Source organism: Mastigoproctus giganteus, chromosome 2 (assembly GCF_048544385.1).
Source record: "Mastigoproctus giganteus isolate SK-2022 chromosome 2, ASM4854438v1, whole genome shotgun sequence".
NCBI lineage: Eukaryota > Metazoa > Arthropoda > Arachnida > Uropygi > Thelyphonidae > Mastigoproctus > Mastigoproctus giganteus.
The window spans coordinates 107423353-107442957 of NC_143576.1; the positions used below are offsets into that span (position 1 = coordinate 107423353).

Sequence of the window (19605 nt, forward strand, 5' to 3'; positions counted from 1 at the left end):
AAAGGACATATAACTAATGGTGAAGAATTCTTTAGAATAATCTTCTAAAAAATATTCTGAGAATGAAGCATTTTGCCAAATATTCCTTTAAACATATTCTCTACTCATAATATTAGTAGATATCAGTGGGCCTTGGTTTTAGGAGGAATTTACTATAGCTCCTACGTGTTGATGGGGTTAGCTTTGGGTGCCAAACTTGCGGCCCGCATGCCGGATCGGCCCACGACAAAATTTTTGGGCCCCGTGATGCCCAAAAATAAAATGTTAAAGTAAACAATTAAAAAGTACCTATTTATAATTCTAGAATATAAGGATTAAAAAATCTCTGTAATAAATATAAAAATAATCATTTTAATTGCTAATAATTATATAAAAAAAAGACTGGATCGATGGATTAGAAAGAACTAAAAATATAAATTTAAAATGAATGAAAATTGAAATTATTATCTTTAAATAACATTGTAACTTTTTAGTTTATTTCTTTAAAAATAAAAGAGTTACATTTTATTTTTTAAAATATTTTTTAAATGGACAAATCTTAATCTAAATTTCTTTTACATTTAAAGTAATATTACAATATTGCAAATGCAGCGTTTTTTATAATTTTATTGAAAAGATACTTCATTCATACTAATTTCTTTGTCGGGATCTGTTGTGTTGTGTGCATTGTTTGCTATCTATAATTTAACAAATACCTAAGTAATCGTTTTTTTAATTTTATAATTTTAATTATAGAATTTATATAGAAAATGTCGCTTTCGACATCAGTCAAGAAAAGAAAAATTGATAACGAGGGAAGAAAATTCCAAGAAAAGTGGGAGCTGAACTATTTTTGTATGGAAGTGAACAGTAAAATTACATGCTTAATTTGTAAGGAAAATATTAGTATTGCTAAAGAATACAACATTAAGCAGCATTATAACTCTAATCATAAGGAACAATATTCGGGCTTCGAAGGAAAAATAAGAGAAGAAAAATTAAAAACAATGAAGAAAACACTTTATAGTCAACAACAAGTATTTACAAAATTCATGAAAACTAATGAATCAGTATTAAGAGCAAGTTACGAAATAAGCTATTTGTTAGCAAAACGTTCAAAATCATCTGTCCTGAAAAAGTGCAATCATTTCGCGATATTTCATTATCAAGAAATACAGTGGTAGAGAGAATTAGGGAAATGGCAGATAACATCAGTTCACAACTACAGGATATATCTACAGAAGTCTTGTTCTTTTAATTGCGACTGATGAAAGTACAGATATATGAGATGTTGCTCAAGTTACTGTATTTTTATGTGGTTGTGATAATAACATGAGGATCACCGAAGAATTGTTGGAAGTTATCCCTCTTCTTGGAACTACGACTGGCGAAGATATTTTTGCTGCTGTGTGGAGCATTTTAGAAAAGTGTAAGCTTCCACTTGACAGACTTGTGTCTGTAACAACCGACGGTGCTAAATCAGTGACGTGTGGACATGTGTTTATGTAAGGGGCGGTTCCTAGAACATCAGTTCAAATCTGCCTCGTATCTCTGTGAAGAATAGTATCACTACAAATGGGCCAGATATGTGTGTGAGACGGAGGTTTGTGTGTGTTCTGTTATGTTCTGGCCACTTGGCTACCCAGAAGCATCAGCAGTCACCTGGACAGATGATTCTGGGTACTCATCCACACCATGGGAAGGTGGGCCAGTTCCAGTAGATGGGACACCTATGGTCTCAGAGTATGAGACAAAAAAAAAAAAAAAAAACCTTCTCTGGGCCCCACTCTAGAGGGAGGGGGGACACTGAAAGGAAGAGAAAGAAAAGAATAATAATAATTAACTAAGATAAAAATAAATAAATGAATATATATACTAAGTATATATATACATATATATATATATATACCAAAAAGCGAAAGGGGAAAAAATCAAAGGGGAGGGGGAGAGAGAGAGAGAGAGAGAGATAAAGAAAAGAAAAGAAGAGTAGATCTTCCAGTTGTGCAACCATTAAAAACGGCAGCATAAAAACACTTCGATGCCTCCAGCCAGATGGATTTGATCAACCTTGTATCACTGGAATCATACTTTCCCTTAGTTCAAACACTTTAGCAAATACCTGGAGCATCTGAAACTTACTACAGTCTCTTAAAAATATAGCTAAATATAGCCTCTTCTCCTGGAAGAGGCTATATTTAGCTCTTAAAAAATATAGCTCTCTTAAAAATATAGCTCCTTCAACAACTATACTCAAGAATTTCACGCATCGCTGTCCTGGCATTGTCATATATTCGACAATCATATAGTATGTGCTGCCAGCCTTCCCTGGCCCCGCAAAAACAAAGGTCCGTGTTACTTAGTCCTAATGCATATAATTTCTCATTCATCAACCCATGCCCTGTTAACAAAAATGACGACTGTAAACTAGGTGTAAACCAATTGCGAACTTTTTTATCATTCAGAAAAGTCACATTCGGGATAAACAAGTTGGTCACTCTTCCAGTAGGTATGGTATCCCATCTTGTCTGCCATAAATTGATTATTTCATTTATACATCTTTTCTTTTTGCCTCTACAGTCAGAGTGAATATTGAACTCTATACCAAAAATTTTTGTAGGAATTTCCCTCTTAATATGGTAGCAAAAACCACAATACAACAAATGTAGATCCAAGGGTAGTGCTCCGGCCAACACCTGCAGCGCGGCAGTGGACACCGTTCTGCACACTCTTAGAATACCAAGAAGCATGATGTGTTGTATGAAATTTAGTTTAGTTTATCACATAGAAACAGTGTTTTATGTGATAGGCCCCAGTCAGACTTTGAGATTCTAATGATAGCACCAGAAAATTTCCTGATTTTATTGCTTAAATATAGTAAGTGCTGGTGAAATGATAATTACTGTCCACAATAATTCCCAGGTATTTGGTATCAAGGACCATAGGTAACTGTACACCATTCAACTTGATCTGAGGAGGTTGATTTATATATAAAGCTGTTTTAAATAACATCATTTTAGTTTTGTAAGGACTAATAGCAAGCTTATAGCTTTGAGCCCAAGAACTTAAGTCTGTCAGCACACTACTAGCTTTCTGTTGTAAGAGTGAGCGAGATCGTTCTGAAATTATAATTGTCAGATCATCTGCAAATGCCAGCACCTTACAATTAGGGAATGTGCAAACCAACCAATTCTGTAAGACTATGTTCCAAATAAGGGGTCCCAAGATGGAGCCTTGAGGACACCCTCTCATGACCTGTTTTCGTAGCTCAAAGTGCTTGGACTTCACTAGAACATATCTATTTGAAAAGTAACTGTTGAAAAGCATATATAATTCCTTGGAACAATCAATGTTTCTTAACTGAGCCATCGCTGCCTCCCACCAAACAGTATCAAATGCCCCTTCGAAATAAACGTAGATTGCTAATTCATATTTTGATGTAGAATTCTCATATATGCGTTCGAAATGCCACTAGACAATCTTCACAGGATTTCCCAGGAGTGAACCCAGATTGCTGAGGCGATATCATCTCCTGCTGCACTAGCAGGTCGGTTACCCGTAATGCCATTAACCTTTCAAGGATTTTACCAAGGTTTGCCAAAAGAGTGATAGGGTGATATGATTTAGGTTCAGATAGTGGCTTCCCAGGTTTTCTCATTAAATCCAATAATGCAATCTTCCACTGTGTTGGAAACAGCCCTTCTGATAGACATTTGTTATACATTAATAAAAGGATATTAGGTAACGTTTTATAGAACCTCGTTATAAATATATTCTCGACTGCTGACCGGGCTAGCCGGGTGGATAAAGTGCCTGCATGGCAACCCAAAGGTCGCGGGTTCGAATCCCGCCTCGGGCTTGGATCAAAGTACTGCAAAAAAACCTTGGGAGGTGCATTATGGCCACAGAAGTCGATGTGCCAACAACTACCAAAAAAAAATAAATAAATATTCTCAACTAAATCAATTCCAGAGCATTTTGTGAGATTAAGCTTCTTCAAAACTTTTATAAGTTCTTCCATCGTAAACTCCGCAGTATATTCTCTAGTTACACAGGGCCAATTATCTCTACGTATACCAGTTTGATACTCAGTACCCTCCTGAGGATCGTCAGTTGGAAATAGCTTAATTAAAATTATCTCAATGGAGTCCTTCCAACCAATAGTCTCACTGGTATCCGTGGTAACAGTATTAAACACTTCCCCATACCTGAATTTGTCACGTGACAGTTTATATAGTAAACCCCACAGGTTAGAATTTCCCGATTCATTCACAAAAAGTGTCCATGTCACCTGTTTAGCATTAGTAGAGGCATATGATGCAAGAAAGCAAGCTTATACAGCATCAGACAAAAAAAAAAAACAAACAAAAAAAACTTCCACTTCACCCCTCCATTCGTTCGAAATACCTGTCCAGCTGAGCCTTAAATTTATTTAGGCTATCAACTTCCACAACGAGGGAGGGAAGTCTGTTCCACCAACCAACCACCAGCTGGCTAAAGGCAAATTTCTGCACGTCTATCCTACATCTGTCGTTCCTCAATTTGAATTTATGCACTCTCAGGTGATTATTCTGATCAAGAAGAAGAATCCCATCAGCATTGAGCATGCTCAAACTATTCAAGGCTTTATATACCTCTATCAGATCACCTTGCCGGTGCCTAGTCTCCAGACACTGTAATTTGCAAAACTTGAGCCTTTCTTCATAAGAGCAACCCTTTGTTCCATTCACTAATCTTGTTGCCCTTCTCTGTACTCGTTCCAGCAGCTCTACATCCTTCTTAAAATGAGGCCTCCAGACCTGTATACAGTACTCAAGGTGTGGCCTGACCATTGCCTTATGCAAAGGAATAATCACCTCCTTATCCCAGCTTTTTTTTTTTTTTTTTGTTAGTTGTTGGCGCATCGGCTTCTGTGGCCATAATTCACCTCCCAAGGTTTTTGCACTACTCTGATCCAAGCCCGAGACGGGATTCGAACCCTCAACCTTTGGGTTGCCGGGCAAGCACTTTACCCACCCGGCTAACCCGGTCAGCTCTTATCCCTGCTAGAAAAATTCCTGTATATCATTGGCAAGACACCATGAGCTATTCTTGCAGCCCGTCTGCACTGCTCAGAGAACTTCATATCTGCCTCCACAATTACCCCCAGGTCCTTTTCATTCTCTACCACTGTCAGTGTAATATCACAGAGTTGATAAGTTGCTCTGGGGTTGCTGTTTCCCATATGTAGTACTTTACATTTATCAATGTTAAACTTCATTTGTCACCTCTCAGCCCATCTGCTCAACCTTTCCAGATTCTCCACTTGTTCTCAGAACCTGTGCTCCTGAATTTACTCCTATTCTTTGCCGCCTTTTTTCACTTTCTTATTCCAAAGGTGCTTTTCCTTCTGCTTGGGGCACTTCCGTAGCCAGGTGGGAAGGAGCAGCAGTACGTAGCGCACGCTTCTTGATTAGACCGGGGTTCGAGCCTGTCACCACCAAATATGGAAGATGCGGAAAGGTCAGGGAATGACCACCTCATTCCCAGAGCAATATGGCCTTAGTTGCTAATGCTCCTAAAAACCAAAAACAAACAATCCTTCTGCTTGGAAATTTGCTCATATCCAGCCAGTTCCTAAAAAGGGTGACAAATCCCTCCCATCCAATTATTGTCCCATTGGAATTACTTCTACTCTCTCTAAACTAATGGAGAAATCAATTAACCGCCAACTCTTAAACTACCTAGAAACCTTCCATCTGATCAACGATCGCCAGTATGGATTCCGTCAGTGTCGATCCACTGGTGATATTCTGGCTTATGTTACCCATTTATGGACTAATTCAATGGAAAGGTTTGGTAAAACACAAGTAGTTGCTCTTGACATCTCTAAGGCTTTCAATCGTGTTTGGTATAAAGGTCTTCTAAACAAGCTTCCATCTTATGGTTTGCCAACTGTTTTTGTCATTGGTTATCCAGTTTTCTCTCTGATTGCTCACTGAGGGTGATGGTAGATGGCTCTCTGTCTTCTAACTTCTCCACTAATACCGGTGTCCCCCAAGGTTCAGTTCTTTCCCCCACTCTTTTCCTCTTGTATATTAATGACCTTCTTCCATTGACTAGAAATCCTATCCATAGTTTTGCTGATTATAGCGCATTGCATTCCACTTTCCATTTTGAGAAACCTTGTCCTGCTCAATCAGCTTCAACTTCTCAAAAATCTTCTACCAATTCCTTAAATGCCGATCTTCAGGTAATTCTTCAGTGGGGCAAAGAAAACTTAGTTGATTTGAACCCTTCTAAAACTCAGTCTTGTCTTATATCTCGCAAAAAGGATTCTTCCGCTCCTATGCTTATCTTTAGTGACACTCTGATTTCTAGGCAAAATGATATCTCTTTTTGGGATTACCCTGACTTCTAATCTCTCTTGGCACAAGCACATTACAAATGTTGCTTCCTCTGCATCTAAAAAACTTGGTTTTCTCTTTCGCTCTCGGCATTACTTTTCTTCCATACAACTGCTCACTCTGTATAAATCGCAAATCCGCCCTGACATGGAATATTGTTCCCACATCTGGGTTGGTGTCCCCAAAACCTCCCTCAGGCTTCTTGATTCCATTCAGAAGAGGGCAGTTAGGTTAATTAATGATTCATCTCCAACAGAGTCTCTCCACTCGCTTTCTCATAGATGTACTGTTTCTGCTGCATGCCTCTTCTACAGATACTTCCATGGACACTGTTCTTCTGAATTGGCTTCTATAATTCCCGCACTCTCTTTCAGAACAGTCCGAACATGTGCCGCCACCAGCCAACATCCATTTACTGTCCAACTTCAAACCCACAGAACCAACTTTTCATCTTCCTCATTTATTCATTGAACTGCCGTTTTCTGGAACAACCTTCCTTCATACGTCTTTCCTGAAAATTACAATCTACAGAAGTTAAAGTCCAATGTCAACAAATATCTTCTTTCGTCTTCTCAACCTGCAACCCAAGCACGGTACTAAGTAGTATAGATTCTAATACCTGTCGTGTTCGGAGTTCGCTTAAAAAAAAAAAAAAAAATCCTGTCGCAGCAGCATAACATCAGTAGTGTCCTGAACAACCCTGCCAACCTTTTTATCTTCGTCTGCAAACTTGGACATTAAGCTTGATATACTATCATCAGTATTATTTATAAATACAGAAAACAATAATGGACCCAACACTTAACGATGACTTTACTCCAATAATAACATTAGTCCACGATGAGCAGTATCTATTGATTACCACTCTGTGTTCTCCTCCTCAACCGCCCCTTTATCCATAGCAACAATTTGCCTCCAATGCCACACTGCTCCAATTTGTGCAGCAGTCTTCCATGTGCAACAGTATCAAAAGCCTTTCTAAGATCCAAGTATAAAATATCAAAGTTATTCCCTGCATCCAGCTCTTTAGTGACTGCATCATAGTATCCAATCAAATTTGTCAGGCAAGACTTCTCCTTAACAAAACCATGCTGTGCCCAAGCTATAACTGAAGTCTTGTCTAGATGATCCTGCAGTGCTTCTTTAACCAGTGCCTCCATTAATTTCCCTGGAACAGAAGTTAGCTTACTTCCTTTGCTGCCTCCTTTAATATAAATGGATCGATTCCATCCACTCCAGGTGCCTTTCTTGTGTTTACTTCAACAATTTCTCCTCCACTTTACTCTCAGTTATCATAAGATTATCTAGCTTACTGCCAGAGTTGAATACACCTCTGGCATTCTCCTCGCTGAATAACTCCTCATGTGTGAATGTCGATGCAAAATATTCATTTAGTTTGTTAGCTACCTGAGCAGGATTATCAACAGTTGAACCATCGATATCAAGTGGACCAATCCGATTCATACCCTTCCTTCTAGTGTTTACTTAAGTAAAGAACTCTTTGCTGTCTTTCTTTGCATCCTTTGCCAAAGATTTCTTATAATCTTCCTTTGCTTGCCTAACCTCGTTTGTGATTTGGTTACAGACCAGCTTATATCTATCATAGGCTTCTGTGTCACGTGTTAATTTATATGTCCCATGCATTTTTCTTCTCTGCCATGCGTCTCAGTAGTTCATCTGACATTCATTTAGGCCTAAACCTTGAACAATATTTCTTAGTTGGTATGTAAAGCCTAGCAGCTTCCAAGATAAGTTCTTTGAATGCTTCCCATTTCGAATTTGCTGTTGGTAACATCATCAGTTCGTCCCACTGTATATAGAATTTAAATACTATCTCAGACCATCGTAGGCCTTTACGTAGGCATTTAAATACTGTCTCAGGCCTTTACGAAAGCACTAACCCTTCCCTTTACTCCTGATGGTAGTTACCTCTTTAAATAAATCCCACTTCAGCACACTGTGATCACTGCCACCCAGTGGTTCCTTTATCTGCAGATTCTTAATGCATGAAGCATCACTAGTGATAATCAACTCGAGAGTATTACTCCCTCTAGTTGCCTCCCAAACATGCTGATATAGAAAACAATCATCCAGTAAATCCACAAAAGCCTTGCTAGTGTGTGACAAAACCCACAAATTCCAGTCAATATCTGGGAAATTAAAATCCTCCAATTTAAGACTCTCTGATTTATTGGCCCACTCTATTTCCCTGTACAGTTTCTTATTATACTCATCAGAGTCATTAGGCCTATAGCATACTCCTACTCGATTTTGATCTTCCAATGCTTATGTCACACCAAACTGATTCGACTGCACTGTCCAGCAATGTCGACTGGCTTCACTTTCTCGGATTTTATGTGTTTCTTAACTAATAGCATAACTCCTCCTCCCTTCCTATCCTGTCTATCCTTTCTGTAGACGTTGTACTCCCCAAATTCTAGTTCTTCATTCCTTATATCTGTGTGAAACCACGTCTCTGATATCCCAACAATATCCGCCTTTGATGCTTTGAGCAATACCTCAAATTCATCAAATTTATTTACCAAACTCCTAGCATTGGTGTACAAGCAAGTATACATGCACCTGTTGCTATTCTTAGCTACCCTAACACAACTCATGTGTTTACTTGTAATGCAATGACTCCCAGCAGTCTCTGAAATATCCTGCATCTTGTTTTCCAGGCTTCTGCTCATTCTAATAGAAGCAGTGCAAGAATCACTTTCACCTCTGCCAGTGGCTACTTTTAATATATTAGTCCCTGTACCCCCCCAAGCTAGCAGTTTTCCAACCCACCTAACACTGCCTCGATAGCATCAGCAAATATTCTTGCAACCTTTCTATTTAAGTGTATCCCATCCCTGTAGAAGCAGTCTCTCTTGTTAACAATTACAGACCAGGCTGAAAAAAATTCTACCCTTTAGCCTTGCACAATCTTTCCAGGGCCAAATTGATCGACAAGGCTCTCATCATATACTCCCTCCTATCGTGTCTGGGCAGAATTGCAGACACTTTCAAATTCAACCGTAATTTTTTTTTTCAAAGATGACCTGTACTTCCTACTGTAGTTGTTTTTTTAAGGACAAATACTCATCGTGCAGCCTTGCAACCTCAGAGGGGGACCAATGCTGTGGCATTGATACTGTCTTCTAACCCTGTTTACTGCTCGCCTTAATACTCTTAACTCTGAAGTCCACCAAGGACAGGATTTCAATCTAGCAACTTTCTTCTTACCAACTTTGTACGCTTCTCTTATAATTGAATCTGTATAAATACAGCAAGAGAGTGAGCTGAATATTCTATTAGCTGACGTTGCCTTATCACAGAAAGTCCATAAGAATTTATGCATTAAAAGCAGACTAATCAATTGTTTTCAGTGAGAACCGAACCAATCCAGGCACTCGATATTGACTAACTAAAGTTGTAACAGTTTTTACATAAAAGGAGATAACTCTCTGATCAATAGATGTCCAGTCAGAGATGACTCGCCAATCATAGATGTAGTGTCGTAGGCCAGAAGTTACTATAGTTATATCAATATTTGGGCAATGTTGGACCGCCCCATAGGTCCAGAGAATGTGGCCGGCAATTCTTTATCTTCAAGTGAAAAATCTGCACCAAAAACCAGTTGAAAACTTATCCTCCCCCCCCCATTATAGCACCATATTCATGAACTGTACACTGGTGCAAAACAAGTTAAAACTGTGTGTGTGTGTTCGTTCAAAGATGTCATTGTAAGCATCATTCGTAATCTTTAATATGAGGAGCGGTATAAAAGTAATGCCTCTTATTTTTTTCCTTAGAAAATTTAATTCCTGTAACTATGCCTTTTACATCCATTAATCCTCAATCATTAATAAACACAGTTATTTTTCCACAAAGTCATCGTCATTTTCTATGCACTCTGCCATCTCTGAGTTAGATGCTGTATTCCAATTCTGTAAAAGTTCTTACTCTTACTCTGGAGGGCTATGCTAACACTGTGCTTGAGCTGGTTGTCATTCTCAAAATAGGTTCCACGGAGTGCATCCATCAGCAGGCCAACGAGTTGATAGTTGGAAGGTGCAAGATCTGGACTATGAGAGAGGTGAGGAAGCACACAGTGCACCCTGGTTTTGCAATGGCCTCCATCATGCCCAGACTGTTGTGGGGTTGTGTTATCATGGTGAGTAACACCCTCATTGTTTTTGTCTGGTCGAACTCGATGCAGACTTTCAAATTTTTCAATGTTTCCACATATCAATCTGAGCAGTTGATTGTGGTGCCATGCTCCAAGAAGTCCACAAAGCAAGATCCCATCTTTGTTCCAAACCACTGTTGCCATGACTTTACTGACAGAAGGCTGTCTTTTGAACTTCTTGCGTGGTGAATTTTGATGGTGCCACTCCATCAACTGTCTCTTCATTTTGGGGTCATAATAGTGGATCCAGGTTTCGTCAGTGAAAGAAAAGCCTCTCCTTCACTCTCGTAGCATTGGAGAAGTTCTGTACAGATGGTTTTCCGGGCTACTTTGTGCTCATGTGTCAGCATTTTAGGGGCCCACTGGGTAGGTATAGGTTTCCCTATACCTACTGCATTGCACAATTCGCGTGTTGTGATGCAGCAGCCCTCTTTGATCAGTGCATCAAATCCAGCCCTTGTTGGTTGTCATTGACATTACTGGCTGGCTGCTTCAGGGCTTGTCAGTAACGTCACTTTCTCCACTCTTCAAGTGTCTTACCCAATGTCTAAGTATACTCACATCTACAGTATTGCCACCATAAACATTTTTGAGATGCTTATGGATTTCGATAGGCATCACTTCTTCCTTAGTAAGAAATTCAGTCACCACTCTTTGCTTGATATGGTATATATCTGTAACATCCACCATTTTGAATTATCTGTGATCATTCTTGTGAGTGCAGACTCATGATCACAGCGCCACTCAGTGTGGTGAAAAACCACTCAATGACATGCATGTGAAATGATCTACGCCGCTACATTCGAAAGTAAAAAAATTGGCAGGCATTACTTTTATACCGGTTGTTGTATTTAGGTAATAGTTAATAGTTAGACCATATGGCCATGAAGGAAATGGTACCATACTAATAATGTAGCAATACATAAGTGTACAGGAATTGCCATGAAATGTTTGAAAATTATCTGTTCCCTCAAAGAATAAATTAATTGTTTAAATCAGTACACTAGTATATCGTGTATAAAACTTGCTGCTGGTTGATACATACATTTACATTATATTTAAATAAATTTACATAAAGTAAATTATTAAACAAACTATAAAACTGTAAAATAGGAGAGATTCAAAAAAGATTTGTATTCTCCCAGAAGTATTTGTGATAGAAGGGTGAAAATTTTTTTTTTTTTTTTTGTTTGATACCTTGATCTCTTTAGCTAGCAACCACACAAATTTTGGTTTTGATCTGACAGTTCATTTTCTTCTTTGCAGCACTGAATGAAGTGAAGTGTCAGTGTGTAAAGTGGAATACAGATCGGTGATTCGGTTCCTCTTTTGCAAGGGAAAAACACCCGAAACAATCCATAAAGTAATGGTTGCTGTTTATGGAGAAGACTGCCCAGTTTACAGTGTTACACATTGGTATAAACACTTCAAATGTAGAAAAACCTCAGTGCATGATGAAGAAATCCCAGGATGCCCAGCAACTGCTGTAACCGAAGAGTGTTGCAAAAATTGAGACATTAATTTATTAGTGCCAAAGCATTAGCTGTAGATCTCCAAATTAGTGTAGGATCTGTGGAGAACATCATCCATCAGCAGTTGCATATGAGGAAAGTCTGCTAAGGGGACAGTTTGGTAAGGGGGCAGAAGGCTAGGTTCCCAGACTTCTGTCCCCTTACCAAAAGAATGAAAGGGCACAATGTGCACATGAAATGTTGTTGATATGCCAGGAAAAGCAAGAATAGTTTTTTTTTTTTTCACGACTGGTCACCGTGGATGAAACTTAGATCCATCACCCATCGCCATGATCCTGAAACTAAACAAATGTAAAAACAATGGAAGCATGCAGAATCCCACCCAAAAAAAAAGGTGACAGTGCAACCAAGTGCTGGCAGGGTGATGCTGCCAGTTTTTTTGAGATCAGCATGGTGTGATACTACAGTTACCTTCAAAACAGTTGTACTGTGAGGCAAAGCATTATTTCAATCTTCTCCCAAAGCTGTATGCTACTATAAAAGAAAAAATATTGGGGAAAGCTGTCAAAAGTTGTGTGCCTGTTCCATGATAATGACCCTGTGCATTCCTCACATGCTGCAATAAAGTGTGCCCATGAATGTGGGTTTGAAATCTTGCCACATCCTGCTTATTACCCTGACCTTGCCCCATCTGATTTCTTCATATTTTCTGCTCTGAAGTCTTTCTTTGTAGAGAGCGTTTTTATATATATATATATATATTTTTTTTTTTTTTTTTTTTTTTTTTTTTTTTTAACATGAACAGTAGATACATTTTTCCAACAACTATTTACATTCTCTGTACAAAAGCAAAAAAGGAAAAGTAAAGAAACTTTTTAGACAGAAATATAAACGTTTCAACATTTCAATTTCACGGAATTAAGAACACAGTTTCTTGGCATTGGGTCAGTCTTGTATTTCATACCTTGAAGGTAATGGACTCTTCAGTGATGGTGAAGAGGTGATGCCACTGTTCCATTTGCTATTAAGATGATCCAGTTTCTGGTCTTTTGCAGTGGAATTCAAGTAGAAGTCTGCTCTGCAACTTCCTCCGTAGACTCCACTTGAAATTTTACTCTGACGTGTTGACAGGAGGCACATCAGCACTGCTTCTCGTGTGCTTCAAGTAGAAGTTGTAAATGACGGCCTTGGCAGCAATGAATAAGAAGTTGCAGTGGTGTGTGCTGTTTGCTCAGAGTGGAGCGGGTACCAGTAGTCCTCCGGAGTGTGGGTGTGGTTGCAGGCAAGTTTTGCTGCATCCAGGCATATTTGATCAGTTCCTTGTTCAGGTATGTGTGTTCCAGGGAACCCGAAGATTTGTAGCTTGACTGTGGTGGGAAGGATGTTGTGCCACAGTCTCCACTGGATGTCTGCGTCCGATTTGGAACACTTCGTCCTGTATGAAAGGTTCCACTGAAAGTTGGATGGTGGTTTGTGGAGAGGGGTAAAGGGACAGCCTGGAAGGTAGATGACGGGAAGATCGTGGCTGTATGGAGAGACATGATAAGTTGACAGACTTTTTTGGAGGGTGCGTGCAGGGGACAGAGGTACAGTGTTTTCTGGTGTGATGATGAAGGTTGATGCCGGTGAGGATCCGGCATCTCCAATCCCTTTAGCTGTAGTGATGTCTGGAAGAGCTTGTGCAATCACTGATTTTAGATTTCTGTGTTGCTGCTTTGCATTTATGGTTTTAATTGGCAGGTCTTCGGAATTTTTCCATTCTAGATGGGGGGGTCAGGAGGTCGGCTGTGGTCCTAATTCCTGCCCAGTTCCACGTAGGAAGAGCGAAGTGGTCATCAATTGTGGGGTCTGTTGTTCGTTTATTGTAGAAGAGTGGTTCAGAGAGTATTGTGGGAAGTGATGTTCCCTCAAGGTTGTGGTGAAGGTTAAGCTTCTTCCAGCAGTGCAGTGCATCTTTGTAGAAGAAAGAGTTTTAGGGATGTTGGTGCCATGTCCATTCTTAAGATTGTTGACAGAGAGAGCCCTCTTGTGGCTGTTGCTAGTAGTTTAATGGTGGTGGCAGAAGAGAGACCAGCCCCTGACCCCCGTGAGTGAGTGGCTGGCATAGTTTAGAGAAGGACATCCAGTTGGTTTTGTTCCAAAGGAAGCTTTGGGTAGAAGCTTGGATTTTGTGGAGGAAGTCACTAAGCAGAGTGAGAGCTTTGAGGGTGTGCCAGAGAATACTTTCTGCCAGCTGGTTTACCACAAGCACTCTCTCTCTCAACAAAGATGGTGCTCACACTCTTCTCCATTTCCCGAGTACCCTGTTGAAGTGGCTCAGCAATTCGGGCCAGTTCTTCTGAGAGAAAAGGAGGGTATTGCCTAGATTCACACCTAGATATTTCTGTCCCTCACTAGACCATGTGCATTGGATGGGGGAGTCAGTTCTGCTTTTCCAGTTGCCAGCCCAGAGACCGCTGGTCTTACAGTGGTTCAATTTGGTACCTGATGCTTGGACATAGAGATCGTGAGCCTTTTGGATGTTTTCAAACTCACTATCGTGGCGAATTACAATTGTGACATCATCAGTGTATGCTGAGTAGGTTATTTTAAGGTGAGGCTCTGGTAGCAGTGTTCGTCAGGATTGTAGATTGGCGGCAGTTTTATTGAGGAAAGGTTCAATGGCAATTGTGTACAGTTGCCCAGAAAGTGGGCAGCCTTGTTTTATCCCTCTGGAGTAAGGAAGGTTGCGGGTAAGCTGGTTATTGACTTTCAAGCAGAATTTGGCAACCTGGTATAGCAGATGGATATTTCGGATGATATAGGGCCCATAATGCTTTCAGCATTTCAAGCAGGTAGCAGTGTTCAACTCTGTCAAATGCCTTTTCCTGATCAAGGCTAATTAGTGCTAGAAATTCCTGTTGGCTGTTTGCAATGGAGAGAAGGTCACGGATCAGATGAAGATTGTTGTTTATCGATCTTCCTGATACTGAGTACGTCTATTGGCGATGGCCTTTGAAAATATTTTGCAATCTGTGTTCATTAAAGATATTGGGTGCCAGTTTTGGAGGTTTGTGCGATCTCCTTTCTTGTGTATCAGTCGTGCGACGGAAGTAGTGACCGGAGTCTGGTAGACCGTGGGATTGTGCTTCTTCAAGCATTTGTAAGAGAAGCACTCCAGGTTGATTCCAGAAGGTTTGGAAGAATTCTGAAGTTAGTCCATCCAGACCTGGAGATTTGTTTTTGGGAAGTGCTTTGCACGCTGCTGTAACTTCTTTTAGGATGATTGGTTTCTCTATGCTGTGTTGGACTATTGGGTGGACTTTTTTGAGTCCCGAAAGGATTTCCTCTGTTGCCTTTGTAGAGGTTTCTTGGGAACTGTATATTTCTTGATAATATCTGATTACTTCAGAGAAGATTTGCTCTTGGTTTTCAGTAATGTTTCCGTCTTGGAGCTGAATGGCATTGATGGTGTTTGCTTTGTGTCGTCTGCGTTCTAACGAGAAGAAGTATTTGGTTGGAGCATTCGAAAGAGTTATATGGTTGTGTCTTGATCTCAGTAGGGCGCCTTTGGCTGTGTGTTCCAAGTGAATTTGAATGGCCTGTAGTGTTGACTGGTGGGCCAGACTATCTATCAGGTGGTAGTTGCTTCAGTCTTTGCTCAGGTTGGTAGAGGTCGATATGCTTTTGTTGGCGCTTCTGATGACTGTAGATTTGTGAAAATGATTTCAGTTGACTTTTAAATCTAGGCTACCATGCATTCATAGGTTCCAGTCTGTCTTTGGATTGGGAAGGTTGGATATCAGGTCTTGTAGTTTAAAGATATATTCTCTGTCTTGAAGAAGGCTATTGTTGAACGTCCAATAAGCACCTCCACTTTTGAAGTAATCGGGTGAGAAGGAGAGTTGCAGTTTGACAAAGGAGTGATCTGAGATGTAAGATGGGATACGTGTGATGCTACTGACCAGGGGGATGGTGTGTTTTGGGATGTAATATCTGTCCAATTGGGTTTGGTAAGGGAGTCTTCCTGATGCTGTATTTGCTGATCTCCAGGTGTAGGACTTTTCTTCTGGGTGCCAGTGTCTAAATGCATCGACCAGTTCATTGTTGCTTACCAAGGCCTGCAGGTTGTTGATTAACATTGTGCGATGCTCAGTGCATTGCACTCTGTCTATTTCTGAGTCAAGAGTGCAGTTGAAATCGCCAGCAAGAATTATGTGTTCCTGATCTATTGCAGAGATATGGCTGTGTATGAAGTTGGTTATTTGAATAGCATGTTGGTCCTGCTGTGGCATATAGATGTTAAAGATATGCAGGGTTTCCTTTTGGGGTGTATCCAGGGTGGCATAAATTGCATTTCCAGCTATCTCTACTATCACATTGAGTTTACAGGCAGACTTACGATGAATGCCGATACTCACTCCTGCTCTGTGTTGTTGGGTTGGAGAATGATGGAATGCATATGGCCAGTCTGCCCATTTCAAAAGATGACTTTGTGTCTGCTTTAATATTTGTTCCTTGCAGGAGGAGTAGGTCAGCATGATGTTGTTTGACCTGGTCAGGGGCCAGTTTATTGCGCATTGCAGAGGAGCATCCTCTTGCATTAATTGACAACATGCTAAATGTCCTCATAATCTACAGGAATAATGGTAAAGGCTTTGCAAATTTTGAGAGCGGTTAGCATCCTGATTGATGGTATTGTTGTCCCAGTCCGTTAATCAAGTAGTACAGAAGCTTGGATCTATTCACGTCTGCCCTGTCCTTTTTTTCCTTTTAGTTTAGAATGCAGATCTTTAAGTTGTGAGATGAGTTCTGGTATGTTAGTGGTGAACTTCAGAGCTGTCACCAGCTTCTGTGGAGAGCCGCGGACTTACCATAGAAAGGAGCGTACTTTTTCCATAGTTAAAGGGCCTTTAGTAAAGGGAAAGTTGCTTTTCCCGTCCTCATCCTCTGAAGCATCTGAGTAATGGAAATCATGGTTGTCCTCTTCTTCTGCTTCCAGAAATTCAAGTTCTTCTTCATTTGAGTCATGGGTGGTTTCTACTTGCTTATTTATTTCCGTACTTGGTGACCTGATGAGTTTATTTGGAATCTGACCGTTTGACTTCTGTGGCATTCTGTACTTTTTTTCGTCGATCCTGTTGTTTTTGTCAATGGTTGACTCTTTTCCTACCAGCATGTGCATTGTCTTTTGGTGTTTTCTTACTTTGGATATTGACTGCCATGTGGGTTAATCCGAGAAAAACCTCTTGTTTCTGTTGGTGGGCCTTCTGAAGAGAATGCGTCCTGGTCTTCTGTGGTTGTTGAATTTTCTTTTTCTGATGAGTTTGGTGTGCGAAGCGCCTCACACTGTTTGATAGTTTCTTCTTCCCCATTTTCTCCAACAGTCAGCTCGCTCTGTGCATCTTGCCTGTCCCTGGTTAGTGACACCTGAATTTCGTTATTACTTTCAGAAGGGCTGGAGATATGCGGGCAATTTTTCTGACGTGGCCCTCTTCGTGGCAGAAGAAACATTGTGAGGAAATGGAGGTATAAAACGTGCAAATGATTCCGCTTAAATCGCCGTTGAGTTTAGGGATGTTGTTGTTTGCTGCATTGTTGGCAAACTGCATAAGTGCTTGCCTTCGAAAGCTTTTTATATGTGAAAATTCCGGTTTCGTAGTTGCTGCAGATAGCGTGCGTATTTTTCCAGTTATGGCTAGATATTTGGATAAAATTCCTCTGAGGAATTGATGAGGAATTTCAGGTGGGACATTTGATATTGTAACTTTTGTTGGTGCTAAGGCAATTTGGTGCCGTTTCCAGGTGATGAAGACCGATGTCTATTCCATTTTGCAAGATAGTTTGTGCCCACGAGGGATGGCTGAAATACACCTGCACAGTTCCCGCAGGGGAGGCATGAGAAAGTAACCCATATTTTTTCGGGGTACTTTCTCAATGATCGCTGTAAGGTACTGCTCTAAAGGGGTGTTTTCCTTGGTGGCAAAGATTACTATTCCATTTTCCCGGGAAGCAATAGTGGTTGCTTCATTTGTAGGAGCATTGTTCAACCGCGTATGTACTATTGTTGGTTGCGAGAGAGGGATTTTCGCTGGCGGCAAGCATATTCCATTAGATACGGCATTAGCATAAATATTAACAGTTACTGACCTTTTGGACCTTGAGGTATCCACCTGTTGTCACAGGGTGTGGCTTCCGGTGTCATGGTCACTGCTGGAAGTAGCATAGGTTCTGTTGCTGTGGTTGTTTGACCTTTGCTGGCCATAATTGGAGGCAATTGATGTGGTGGGTGGAATAAGCCGTTACTGGAATATCCAGCCTTGCATGACTAAAGTTAAAAAATTAAATTTTAATCTAACTCAAACTCCGCGAAAAGGGACAAAAAGGCAGGAGCTCAAAAGCATGTGTCTGACGCAAAGGACTACCACAATAGATAGAATTACACTTTATCACAGGATATCTGCTATTTTAAAATCCAAAGCTTTCATTTCTGTCATGGTCTATTACAGCAAAGCACTGCCAACTGTGGATATCCTGATGCTAGCAATAAAAACAATAAAGATCAAATAAAACATTATCATTAGTAGAGGCATACAATGCAAGAAAGCAAGCTTATACAGCATCAGCCAAAAAAAAAACCTCTCATTTCATCCCTTCATTTGTTCCAAATGCCTGTCCAGCTGAGCCTTAAATTTATTTAGGCTATCAACTTCCACAATAAAAGATGTAAGTCTGTTCCACTAATAAACTATCTGCTGGCTAAAGGCAAATTTCCACACATCTATTCTACAACTGTCTTTCCTCAGTTTGAATCTGTGCCCCCTTAGGTTCTTAATCTGAGCAAGAGAAAGAATCCCATCAGCATTCAGCTTGCTCAACCCATTCAAGGCCTTGTACACCTCAGTCAGATCACCTTGCAAGTGCCTACTCTCCAGGCACTGCAATTTGCAGAACTTAAGCCTTTCTTCATAAGAGCACCTCTTTGTTCCCCTCACCAATCTTGTTGCCCTTCTTTGTTCTCATCCTAGCAACTCTACATCCTTCCTAAAATGTGGCCTACAGATCTATACACACAGTACTCTAGGTGTGTGGCCTGACCATTGCCATGTATAATGGGATAATCACATCTTTGTCTCTGCTAGCAAAATTCCTGTATATCATTGACAAAACTCCATGACCTGCCCTGGCAGCCCATCTGCACTGCTCAGTAAACTTCATGTTTGACTGCACAATTACCCCAGGTCTTTTTCACTTTCCACTTCCCTAAGTGTAGTACCACACAGTTGGTAGGTTTCTCTTCTGTTATTGATACCCATATGCAGTACTTTGCATTTGTCAATGTTAAACTTCAGTTGCCACTTCTCAGCCCATTTGCCCAACTTAGCTAGATCCAGTTGGAGTAGCATACTGTCTTTACTGTTGTTAACAACCCTGCCAACCTTTGTATCATCTGCAAACTTGGACATTAAACCTGATATACCTTCATCAATATCATTGATAAATATACAAAACAACAATGGGTCCAACACCGAACCCTGGGGAACTCCACTAATAACATTTGTCCACGAAGACCAGTGTCTATTGATTACCACTCTCTGTGGTAATCAATGGACAC

At 40.3% G+C, this 19605-nt stretch overlaps 1 protein-coding gene across 1 annotated transcript in view; it reads left to right on the forward strand.

Moving 5' to 3' along the window:
• The window catches only part of LOC150089485 (mitochondrial adenyl nucleotide antiporter SCaMC-like), a 279984-nt gene that overhangs the window by 245477 nt on the left and 14902 nt on the right, over positions 1-19605 (forward strand). The window lies entirely within an intron of this gene.